A 13,545-nucleotide genomic window follows, 5' to 3' on the forward strand; every position below is an offset into this window, starting at 1 on the left:
AAACAATAGAAGCCATTAAGGGTCCGAGCGCGTGACAGCGCGCTTGCCGATGATTTATGAGTTGGCGCGTAATCTGATTATTCTATTAATTCCGCTGATGACTGCCGGAGCTAACGCGAGAGAAGGTCACATCCCGAATAAATCCCCTCTCCAACCCCACATTAACCCCCGCGCAAAACAACGGCCTCCAACCAGTTGTTTCTGTAATTAAGGGCTAATGGAACAAGAAGTAAAAATAAGCTGGGGGCTCTAGTCGTCCAACCGCTGGGCTGAGTGGGTCTGAGCGGCGCAGAGGAAAGACGGAGACCGAGAGCTTCCGAGAGCTACGTTTTACCGGTGAAGTTTTGAATTTGAATATCTTCTTACGCGTGAAATTTGTTTTTGAAAGGAACGCAGTTGGTTTCCCTCTCTAAGCCCTGGCATGTCTGAGACTGAAACAGAGGCACGTCTGTAATGCTGTATGCAAAAATAAATAAATAAATAAAACAACCAAAGGCTGAAAAAAGAATAGGAAAAACAAACTGAGTGGCAAGACGTATCCTATACCTGCATTCAGATGGGCGAATCGTGTTTTGACCTGAATAAATAAACGAACCCAGTTCAAATGTTGTATTTATTAAATAAATCATATGCACCCTTTTCCCAGAATATGATAAACAAAACATGACTGAAGCCCTGGTGTGTTTATTCGTAGAGTTTTAAGAATGTAGAATACATAACCAGTGTGGGAATGTCCCGTCTGATTCAACTGGTTCAAGTACATGCATCGGAATTCTGGTACAGTAGCCATAGTAACGCACGTGAGAGGTTTTCCGTTACTGTTACTCTGGTCGTTCACGAGGGCGAATGACGCTGACGGCGCAACCGCCTGAACTGCCAGTAATCACGAGAGAAAGGACAGGTCGACGTTGTATTACTGAAATGTACCTTGGCTAAGATAATACCAGTTTGGCCACTTAGGAGACATTTTTATCCAATGTGATCTACACTCTTCATCCAATCATACAGCTGGACATTTTGACTGGAGCAACTAGGGTTAAGTGCCTTGCTCTGGGGCACAATGATAGAATGATGGCGCATGGGAATTGAACCTGCTACCTTCCAGCTACTAGTCCACTTTCTTGGCCCCGACCCCACTGCACTTCCTGGTCATTTCAGGACATCAACAGCAGGCACTACTGTACGTGCACACAGAGTTGACCGATACTTCCCCATATCTATATGCTATCTGACATAATGCAGTAAAACCAGCCCTTTCCTATGTGCGCGACAGTGTTCGCCCCCCCCCATCCAGTTACAATTCAGACATTTAGCATCCACGCTTTGTTGTGTATTCCAAGGGGTGACGTCTGTGGGTTTTTTGTCTCTTTTGCTGTCCTGTCTTTACTTTTTTTTTTTTTTTTAAAAAGACAGCGCCTGGCATTGTAATGTTTTAAATAAAGCTGGCTCAGTGAAGTTTATCAGTGGCTCTTCTTAACCCTGCAATAACAAAAGCGTTTCTCGACATTTTCCCCGCTAAGCAGTCAATTACTCCACAGTCCATTAATCTAAAGGATCTTTACAAGGCCCCTGGAATCTTCACCGGGTCTCGTGCAGATGAGAGGGGACTGAACAACCACTCCTGGGCCTTTGTGTAGCGTAATGGAGTTTTCACAGTGCCGATGATTGTTTTTGATGCTCTTAAACATTCATAATTCAGAGTCCTGTCATCAGCGAAGATTTAGAGGCCCTGGGAGAGTTTTGACGGTCAGTGTCCCTTTCAAAACAATGTGTGTGTGTGTGTGTGTGTGTGCTTTTGCGTGTGTGTGTGTTGGGTTTGTGTGTGTATATGTGTGAGTGTGCATGTGTTTGTGTGAGTGTTTATGTGTGTGTTTATGTTGAGTGTCTTCATGTGTGTGTGAGTTTGCATGTGTTTATGTGCATATATGTGTGTCTGTGTGTGTGTGTGTGTGCGTGCGTGCGTGCGTGTGTGTGTGTGCCCATGTGCAGCGGTCATACGTGTCCTCCTGAAGCATGCATTAGGAGATGAATGCTGTCTCTCCCGTCTTGCCTGAACTCATATAAAATTCCGGCTTATGCAGCCATTCCCCATCCAGTCCGTTATCAACAGTTTTCCCGCAATTCCGGCAGCAGCGCGCTCCAGCGCGGGGCCAATGGCGGGCCGGTTACTAACGGAAACCAGAGCGTCAGGCCCCCCAGCGAGCCGCTCGCGGAAAATTAAATCCAGTTTGAGCCAAACAAATTAGACTTTATCTTTATTGCCCTGTGTGAGCGTGTGTGTGTGTGTGTGTGTGTGTGTGTGTGAGAGAGAGAGAGAGAGAGAGAGAGAGAGAGAGAGAGAGAGAGAGAGAGAGAGAGAGAGAGAGAGAGAGAGAGAGAGAGAGAGAGAGAGAGAGAGGAGAGAGAGAGAGAGAGAGCAGAAGAGAGAGAGAGAGAGAGGAGGGAGAGAGTAGAGGAGAGAGGAGAGAGTGAGGAAGGGTGAGTAGAGTGAGATGAGTGAGTGAGTGATGAGTGAGTAGTGAGTGGGTGAGGATGGGAGTGAGTGAGTGAGTGAGTGAGTGAGTGAGTGAGTGAGTGAGTGAGTGAGTGAGTGAGTGTGTGTGTGAGAGAATGTGTGTACGCGTGTATGTGTATGTGTACGTGTGTGTGTATGCGTGTGCGTGTGTGTGCGTGTGTTGGATGAGGGGCGGAGAGCTTCACAGGAAGGATGATCTGTGATCACAGACAGTGTGGAGAGCAGCGATGCTGAATGGATGCTTCTCTCCTCCGCCTCAGCTCACTGGGCTCTGACGGCTGTCTAATTGGAACATCACATCCTGGCATGCAAATTAAAGCGGCCTGGCGCGGCCAATCAAATCATCTCCCAGATGAGTCGCGCCCAGGTCGCGGGGGGGGGGGCTTGTGTGTGTGTGTGTGTGTGCTTGCATGTGTGTGAGTGTGTGCGTATGTGTGTGTGCATGTGAGTTTGCGTGTGTATGTGTGTGTGCATGTGTGTGTGACTGTGTTTGGTGTGTGTGAGTGTGCGTGTGAGTGTGTGGGTGTATGTGTGTGAGTGTGTGGGTGTATGTGAGTGTGTGTGTGTGTGTGTATGAGTGTGTGTATGAGTGTGTATGTGTGTATGTATGTGTGCATACCTATGCGATAGCTGGCCTCTGAGTGGCGACTCTGGGGGGGGTGAGATGGCGGTGCGGCGGCGCGCGTTCCCGCGGCTTCGTTAGCGGTCGTCTCAGCCCGCCGTTCAGCGAACGCCTGAGATAATAAGAGTTATTGAGTTTAGCGCCGACGTTCATCCATCAATCACGAGTGAGCAGGTATCTGAATGATGGATAGCCTGGCTTTCTCCTGCTCTCTTCCTCCCTTCCTTTCTCTCTCTCTCTCTCTCTGTTTCTCTCTCTCTCTCCTCCTCTCTCTGTTTCTCTCTCTATCTCTCTCCTCCTCTCTCTCTAACTCTCTCTCTCTCCCTCCCTCTCTATCTCTCTCCTCCTCTCTCTCTAACTCTCTCTCTCTCCCTCCCTCTCTATCTCTCTCTCCCTCTCTCTCAACTTCTCTTCTGAACTCTTGATCGTCCTCGGTGCAGCGTTAGAACTTCCTGATTGTAACACTCTACATACATTAGTTTAGGGCAGAATCATCCACTTCTTTTCATAAATAATAATCAAGTAATTATGATACAAGTTGACTCAAGAGTCGACTCTCCTCAGATTTGGGTCAGCCTAACCCCCCCCCCTCTGAAAAAAATGTTTACAGAATAGACATCAAATTTTTTACTTCTGTTTGTTCCACCTATATTATTTAGATTTTGTCAACTGAAAATTTTTAGGTTCATTTGAATGACCCTGAAAAATTTCATTTGAGAAAACCTAATAAGGTGTGGCAAATTGAAGTACAATTTCAGGTTTATCCAATGAAGCATTTTTTCAGCGCAGTTCAGGAAAGCAATAATAATGATGAAAAGATAAATATAATCAAATCCATAGAATAATAATTACTGTGATTATTATTATTACCTTTTGGACTGCCCAAATAAAATCCCTGTTTTATGTTCAATCGTTTAATGCGGGCACATTATGAAAATAGAAATTTAAATCCGTCTTCATCATTTGTGCATCATAAAAGTGTTAATCTCTTTATTCTGATTCAGTGCTTCTCGTTGTCATTCCCCCCCCACCCACCCCACTTGCTACAGGAATTGGAATTCTCACACACGCCATTCTCTACCAAACAGGCCGACCACGTCCTCTCTCTGTAGGGGGTCAGTGAGGCACACTCGCGGGCTATCGGTCCCTGCTGCCTGCCAGCCTGCGGTGGTTTGGGCAGCTCCTGGATGATGTCACACACCTCGGTAATTCCCGGGGGGTGGTGGGGGGGGGGGGGGTTACAATGGAATGCGAGATGAATAAGCGCCCCCCCACCCCCCAGACGAAACCCATTGTGCCGTACCCCCATATAGCGCCATGACTCAACTGGAGCCATGGCGCAAGGTCTTCGCACAATAGTAGCATTCTTTGACATAAACACAGCGCAGATGGAAAGATTAAGGTTCCTATAAAAAAATAAACGGACATCTGTACAGTTGCGGTGTACAGCAGGAGGAAATTATTATTAGTTCCACACTTCAAACTCCAAACTTATATCACAATATCTTTGTTTTTGAAAGGTGGGGGGTGGGGGGGATGGGGGCAAGAAACTCTAAAACTTTTGAGGCAGCTTTTTGAGACTCGGTTGATGAACTATCATGGGAGCTACGAGTTCCAGCTTCAGGCAAATTTGCTGCTAACATTCACTGCCCTTGAAGATGCCTTTTGAAGTTGTCCTGACGCGGACGTTTCGCGGGTACCTATGTCTTTAATCTATCCATGTTTGAGCCGCTGGCCCTCCATTTCTTTTTGGACTCGGGGTAAACACTTCAGGCGGGGATATCAAACTCCTGGAGGTCCACTGTGCACAGTAGAATGTCCAGTGTTAATTCAACTCTTCAAGAGATAACATTTGGTCCCACTCTGGAATGTGGGACCAAAATGTTATCTGTTAAAGAGCGGAATTAGTCCAACACGGTTAGAGTTGAATTAACACCTGAAGTTTTACTGTGTGTCTGTATTTTTTTTTGTGTGGCTTCCTTTAATCGGTAGTCAGTGCAGGCGTTCAGTCATTGGGTACACTGTGTCTCTGGCGTCCCTCTTGCCAAATCAGTAGGTTGATGCCGGAAAAGCCACAAACATTGAAATGGTGTTGAAATCCCAACTCCACGTCATATATATATATAATGAGCACGCGAGATCTTTTAGCATAAAAGGGGCACATCGTTAGTCTGAAGGTTAATTAATGGGTTAATTACGACCCTGATTAATTCCATCCACATGCGTGTGAAGGAAAGTAATGAAATTAAATGAATTTAATCATTGATTAAACACTAAAATGCATCTTAGCGGAGCATATATTAAACGCATGTCCCTCTGTTCGTATAAACAGTATCGACAAAAAAAGTTGCTCGCACTTTGCTGATAACTTGAAACTGTTAGAGACATGGCATACAGTTTATAATTACAGTTACACTTGCCCTCAATTAAAGCCTGTACTTAAAACATTAACAGGAATTATAGTGTTTCACTCACCCAGCAAAAATCCAAATTCATACTGTCCCAGTCAAGTTCAAGGGCTGTAGGCTACTTCTCAATGACAGAGGATGTTACTAGTGAACGGACAGGCATGATCAAGGTTTCCCGGGAAACAGCCAATGGAAATCAGCCTAGTGACCATATTGAGTTCTTACACCTTTTTTGTCTGAGCTGGATATTAGGCCAAAAAGTAAATGGTAATGGTAAATGGACTGCATTTATATAGCGCTTTTATCCAAAGCGCTTTACAATTGATGCCTCTCATTCGCCAGAGCAGTTAGGGGTTAGGGGTTAGGTGTCTTGCTCAAGGACACTTCGACATGCCCAGGGCGGGGTTTGAACCGGCAACCCTCCGACTGCCAGACAATCGGTCTTACCTCCTGAGCTATGTCGCCCCCACAAGTCAGTAAAATAACAGGGACCAGTCCCTGCTGTGCATTTTTATTTTGTACCTCAAGTTATCAGTCATTATTTAATCAATGGTCAATTAGCAATGAGATAATAATAATAATAATAATAATAATAATATTATTATTATTTATATGTAGGCTTTGGCAATAATTACATTTGTATTTCATGCCAAAAAGAGAATCTTGAGAGAGAGGGAGACTTTGTAAATAGAGCTGCTTGGGATTTTTCTTCTCAGACAGAGCTGTAGAGCGTTTAAAAGAGACCGACCATTTGATCCTTTTTCACTTATTCATCGTTTTCCGTTCGGACTGTACTCTGGATGAGCTGTGCTGGCGGTAAATTATATATGAGATGCTACAGGTGTCTCATCTCAGCCGTTCACCGAGTTTGCGGTTTATTTATTTGTGGATCCTGCTTTTGTTCCATTCCTTTCCGAATCGATCACACTCAGGAGAAACAACAGATAGCCTATGGGGTGGGGGGGGGGATGGAGGGCAGAGAAGGACAGGAAGGAAGGAAGGAAGGGAGGAAGAGGAGAGAGAAAAAGGGCAGGGAAGGAGAGAAGAAGACAAACTGAGCGAGAGAACGCCAGATTTAGCGCAGAAAAGTTTTGGCCGTGGCTGAAGAGAATGTCCGAGTTGGAAAACGTCCACAGGAGGTCCCGCCTACCTGTGGTCCTTAGCACCTTGCCCTGGCGCCGGAAAGAGTGCATTCCGCTCTTAATCCTCCACACAGACACTTAGGACATAAGTTATTTGTTTATGTATGTACGGCAGGAACGCCAACCCCGCTCTACACCAGATTGCCCTGTATTTCACCTCTCCTTGCCAGTAGTGGCAAACTGGTGCCAGCTTCTTTTTGTTTGCCCTTTGACCTGCCCGATATTGAGGCGATTTGGGCTCAACCCAGACGCTCAATACCTTTGAATTGTCCCAGGTGCAGCACTCATTCCCTGACGAACAACAGACCGGGCCCAGTTATGACCTGCCTTCCACTCCCCCAGCAACAGACTGAGAAAATCATAAATTGTGCGTTTCGGAGAACAATTCAAGATGAAGTCATTCCCTCCCTACCTGGGGAGTTACTGCATGGGTTATTTACAGCTGGGCGGAAACTATGCGGGACACATCAAAGGGAAACAGATGCAGGGTTTCTGGTGAGGAGGCAAGAAGTTGGGATGAGACAGTCATTTATATTTCTCTCTCTCGCTCTCTCTGTCTGTCTTTCTCTCTCTCAGTTCAATTCAATTTGCTTTATTGGCATGACAAAACAGCACGCTTCTGTATTGCCAAAGCATATAGTATTATCTTTCTCTCTCTCTTTCTTTCACTCTCAGTACTATTCAATTCAGTTCAAATAAGCTTTATTGGCAAGGCCACATTTCAGCAGTTTTTTTGCCAAAGCAATTGTTTGCAGAAAACAACAACAATAGTAGAAACAACTACAGTATATGAACAATAATAACATATGATAATAACAATGCTAGGGTGCTTGGACCCTCAGTAATTGGGGGGACTTTGTTAACAAATAATAGTGGTAATAAATAGCGATGTCTAGTTTAGTTTTTTTGTTTTTTTTTACAGACAATGTAAGCTACTTCCTGTTAGGCACTTGTCCACTATTGAGGGCTATTGTCCCCGGACTGGGGACACTGTGATGGTGGAGGTGCCCGTTCACTGTCTCACAGGCCTTGGCACGCTGCCAGAATGATATTTAGACTGGTGCTCATGGCCTGTCATGTCCCATGTGTCCCGGTGCATTTTTCCCCTTCACTTGGAGACGCAGGCTTTTTGGGGGCAGGGCCGACTCGTCTCCTCTCTGTCAGCTGTAGGACACAAAGAACTGAGCGTGAGTGTTCAGCAGGTCTCCAAAAAACCATAGACAGGCCGCCTGCAACAATAGCGCTGATGACAGAAATAAATAAATAAATAAATAAACGCTTTCATTCTGTGAGAACAGTGAAAAAAATCTCAAACGATAACGACGATGAGTGTTCCGATGACTTGCAGATGTGGCTCCAGTGACATAATATTGCTAAATGATCACAGTGTACCGGGGGACTGCTGCAATGGTTTTACTTCCCCTTTTCTACAAGGTGGAAGAACACAATGGGAAAAAAAAAAAAACAGGAAATGACCAGTTCAAGGTGGAGGTGTTTTGTCAGAATCGCTGTTTGTCCGAGCGTGACCGGGGGTCACACCTGTGTGTGCTCTCAGTCGCAGGTGTAAACAGGGCTGTTATCATGCACCAGAGGTCTCTTGTCAGATCACGCCCCCCCTCAGGGGTCTCAGCATGGGGAAAGAGAGGGACAGGCAGATGGAGGTAGAGCATAGCAATGACCTGGGATTCCCCTGAGTATTCGCACACAACTGTGCCCTCCCTGCCAGCCAGACTGTCCATGGGGTGGGGGGGCAGTGTGATCAGGGAGACACGCCCGTGTGACACCTACCCGCGCGGACGCAAACTTTCCGCCGCCGCCGTGACACCCGGGATCCTCCGGGGAGCGCCGTCGAGCAGCGTCAGTTTGCGCTGCGTGGGAAAAAAAGAAAAAAACGGCGACAGGACAAGAGGAATACATTTCCCGGCATCGAGCCGTCATGACAGAGAGCATCCCGCTATTGTGGGAGAACGGTAATCACAGCATTGTTCTGCTGTCCCCTGAACGGGGTGCCGTCTGTGCCTGGGGCCGATAACCCCACCCACCCCCCACACCCCCCCCCCCACACCCCCACCCCCCCGTCCACACTGAGTCACCAGATCGCCTCCACGCTGTATGTCTGTACCCATTGTGGAGTGAAACACAGTTTCAACAGGATTTTAATACTTTTTTTTTTTTTTTTTTAAACGGTTTTTTTTTTACGATTTTAAGGAAGCAAACTTGCTAGTTTCAGGTTACTGGAGCATGCTGCTGATGGGCCTTGTGGAGCGGCAGACACGCGTACAGAAGTTGTGCGGCTCTGGTTACGTTGCTAAACGCATTACTGCCCTTGTAAACCAATTGAATGCATCTGAGTGCTTCATCTGATAAGTCGCTCTCTCTCCGGAAGAGCATCTGCTGAATGAGCGTGATCCACTGTAATGCAATTTAATCAACGGATTGCACGTCAGCGTGAGTCAGGACCTACTTGGTCATATATTTGGGAACACATGAAGTCCCCCCCCCCCCCCTCCAAGGCCATTCGTCACCATCCCCCGGATCAGCCATGAGAAAAAAGGAGCCCTTGAATTCACATCGACACCTATCACCAGATTTTAATTTAGCAAACGGGACAGGCTGTGTAACCGGCTCCAGTGGAGTGAGGTCGTATGCGCAGAGTCACACAGGCGTGACAGACCGCTGTCCAAAAAGGGGGGACTCCTGTAGCACACGGGACGGGAGCATGGGCGTCGTGCTCCGTGTGTGCTCGTCCGGGCGCTGGCCTCAGTCTACGCCACCTGCTGAACGACAGCACAGGTACAGTCCCAGGTGTCCCAGGTGAGCCTTTCCCAGTTAGTCCAACCAGGTTTGGCCGACAGTTAAAAACAGCATAAACAGAATCTAACTGGATTCGCGTTTTTTCTTGTTTGCTGCTTTTTTCTTGTTGCTTTTTTTGTCGTTTTTGTTGGTTGAAATATGATAATGCTAATTCCACAAATAGCAACCATGGAAAATGCATCTAGCCGCATGGCCAATTGAAAACTCTAGGCGAAAAAGCGCTATTGTTTTTTGTTTTGTTTGTTTTTGAATGGTGATTATTAGATGAGCACTTAGGAGGCACGCAATCTTGGAATCAGGCATTATTGTGGATCAGTGACCTACAGAGGTAGCAATCAGTCCCCAAGTGGACCGTAGCTGTCGGAGTGAACTCGTTTGATACTTTCATTGTTTGTAGGGGAACTGCCCCTTTCAGACACCGGTGGAATAGCAAGCCTCCCAACCCCCTGCCCCACCCAACAACGCGCCTACTCCCACCCTCACCCCATCCCACCCTCACCCCATCCCCACCCCATCCCTCTCTCACTGCATCCCACCCTCACCCCATCCCCACCCCATCCCTCCCTCACTGCATCCCACCCTCACTCCTACCCCACCTCATCCCTACCCCAATCCCACCACAATCCCACCCCTACCCTCACCCCATCTCACCCCCATCCCACCCCACCCCACCCCTCCCTCACCCGATCCCATCCCTACCCCCATCCCACCCTCACCCCATCCCCACCCCACCCCTCCTCACCGCATCCCACCCTCACCCTTACCCCCATCCCACCTCTACCCCAATCCCAGCCTCACCCCACTCCACCCCACCCTACCCCCATCCTACCCTCATCCCCATCCCATCCGATCCCATCCCACCCTCACCCCACCCCATCCCACACTTACCCCCACCCCAACGCTACCCCACCCCACCCTCGCCCCGCTCACTCCAGTGAGGCACAGCTGGAGAGCGCTCTCCCGCTTGCGCACAGTGCTCTGCTCTGCTCTGCTCTGCTCTGCTCTGCTCTGCTCCGCTCTGCTCCGCTCCGCTCCGCTCTGCTCTGCTCTGCTCTGCTCTGCTCCGCTCTGCTCCGCTCTGCTCTGCTCCGCTCCGCTCCGCTCCGCTCAGCTCCGCTCTGCTCTGCTCCGCTCCGCTCCGCTCCGCTCAGCTCCGCTCTGCTCTGCTCTGCTCCGCTCCGCTCCGCTCTGCTGAAGAAGCTCGAGCGCATGGCTCTGCTCCTCTGCTCCTCTCTGTTCTCTCTGAGGGCCTCTTGTAATATTTAAATGGCGTCTGCCGCCGCTGCCTCGTTTGAACACAGAGGCCCGCGCATCAAATCCTGTTTGTGTGCCGTTCTCAATTCCACTCTGCTCACGAGCAAGGAGGTTTCGGGCGAGTCAGCGAAGAATTTGGAATTTAAGGGAATAGTCCTCTAACCATTTGGGAAATCTGCTCTCTTACCCATAGTCAGACAATAAGATCAATACCGATATCAATTTCATCCCTGTGCGTCCAGTACAAAAATATTAGTCAATATCTATGGGCTGCAATGCTAACTGTGCTACCACTGAAATTTTGGACCAAAAAAAAAAAAATTGCCTTGGCATTTCAGATTTTAGGAAATTTTCCCACCATGAAACCTCTCATAGTGGAAGGATATTTTTATACATTTTGAGATTTTGGTCGCTAATACTTTTTGAGAAACTTGCAATTAACGTGTCCATTTTTGTGGGGTATTTTTGGCCCTAAGGGTGCTTGCTTTAAGACCCTGTACTTTCAAAACATTTCTGGGCATTGTACTGACAAAATGGCAAGCAAATGAAGAGGGACACACTGAATAGCCAATTTAATCTCATGGAGCAAGCATTTACTCTCTAACTGTTAAGTGCCTTGTAACAAAAGAGTCTGTCACAAAAACAAATGTGTTTTTATGTTTAAATGATGGATGGCTTTTTTTTTTTTTTTTTTTTTTTTTTACAGTGTTGTTTTTAAAAATCCATCTAATAGAGTCTGTCTCCATTTCTGTGGCATGTTTTTAATATCACTTATTTACTTGCTTATTCTCGGAATTATATCGATTTTTTTTTTCCAACTGAAATGAAGACAAAAAAACAAACAAACAAATCAAGATATAAATGAGTAGATTCGGCCACAGGACCACCGTGCACTCCCCTTAGGCCTGTCACAAAGACCTGGGAGTTGAGAAGCTGCTTGCTCCGCTTCTCTCCTGGAAAAAAGAATTGGCCTCTCTCTTGTCTTTTAGAGTACCTGTGGCCTCAGTCACAGTTTTGTAAGCTCTCCCTTTGATCACATCCACCAAAAAGGCCGCGGCCATGACGTTCCCCTGCATCTCCCCCCCCCCCCCCGTGCTCTTCAGAACGCAGCTGCTTGCGGCTTTCGTTTTTTTCCTCCCTAACTTCTTTGAAAAAAGAAAATAAAATAATTTTTTTTTTTTTTTTAAAGGTACAGAAGCATTTCTGCTCTGTCGTTAATGATGTTTCGGGTGAAGTCTGAAGGCGATTTACCGGCTGGTTTCTAGAGCTGGGTGATGATCTGTTCGGGGGGGGGGGGGGGACAAGCTGCCTGTTCCCTTGGTGGAATCCGGAATCACATGGATCAGTGTTTTCCTTCCTAGAGACCCACTGGGATTTGTCAGTGGCTGACATAAGAATGTTACAAGACTCGCATTAATTATCTCATTTTCTTATTCTGCATTATATAATGTTCTAGCCTTCGTTATGTGTGAGATATCGGACCAGAGTGTGTGTGTGTGTGTGTGAGTGTGTGTGTCTGCGGACGCGTGTATGCGTTCGAGCGTGTGCGTGCGTGTGTTTAGAGAGGTTGCCCTTTGCCTAACCCAGCCTTCGAGCTACTGGAAAGGGCTGGGTGTAGCGCAGTTTTCTCATTTGTTTTTTTTATTGCCGTAGTTTATTTTGTTTAGTTGTGGACAAACCGAACAAAAGGCCAAACAAATCAAGCATCGGCATGCACAGTCCTTTGAGGTCTTAAAATAAAGGTTTCCTTCAATTTCCAAGATAAGAGAATTGCATATTAAAAAAGGGTGGGCAGTCGACCAGAAAGCAGTCGGTTCCCCAAGCCAAGTTGTGAGATCACCTCTCCCAATATAGACCAGAGAGAAAAGGTGTCTCATCAAAGCTCGGGCCCACGGCAAAGGCTTAATGTTCAATGGGGGGTGAGGCCTGTGGAAACAGGTGTCTATAGTCAGGCAATGATGCACATCAGTGGAGTGGGTGACTCCAGCAGCAGTAATTCATCCCGCCTTTGCAGCCGAAACACAGCAGAGGATACACTTCTGAAAACCAAAGCACATTTGCTGTATCAAAATATCCCCCCCCCCACCCCCCAAAAAAACTATTCAAAGGATGGTTAATGATCAACTTTTTTCTGTTTTCGTGTCCCAGACAGTTTTTGTGTTCAATGAAGAACATTTATTACTACATGAAAATTGTATGATTATTATTATTCATAATAATAATAATAATAATAATAATAATAATAATAATAATAATAATAATGTATGCGGTTTATTTCTACATTTTTCCCCACATGCATTAACTTTGATAGAGGACACTGCGACGAACTGCATCTCACCCGTGGCTGTAGAGTTGAAGACAACCGATAAGTGCTTAAAAAAACGTCCTTAGTTACTCCGTTCAAGGTTGACATCGCGCGCGGCTCGTCCCGGGAGGACCGGCGGTGAGAAGCTTCCGGTTTTATGACACTGTCCGCGCTTAAGAGGCTGCGTTAAATCAGAAATGTGAAGTCCCTTAAAGACTAAAGCACACTGCACGCGCACTTGCACTCTTTCCGCAGACCAGGCTTCATCGGCGATATTTCACGCGGATGGAGCAACCGTCGCCGTTTTTGGCACGCGTCAGAGTCTGAATGCATTACAGGCTACTTCCCCCCTGATGTATATGTAGCACTTCATCTCACCAAAGACGGGGACGCCGTAATTAATTTAAAAACACTGTAATATGAATGAATATGCATCAGACCTGACACTAAACTTAGGAAAACATTAAATTACTTTCACTAGTAAT

Source organism: Anguilla rostrata, chromosome 3 (assembly GCF_018555375.3).
Source record: "Anguilla rostrata isolate EN2019 chromosome 3, ASM1855537v3, whole genome shotgun sequence".
NCBI lineage: Eukaryota > Metazoa > Chordata > Actinopteri > Anguilliformes > Anguillidae > Anguilla > Anguilla rostrata.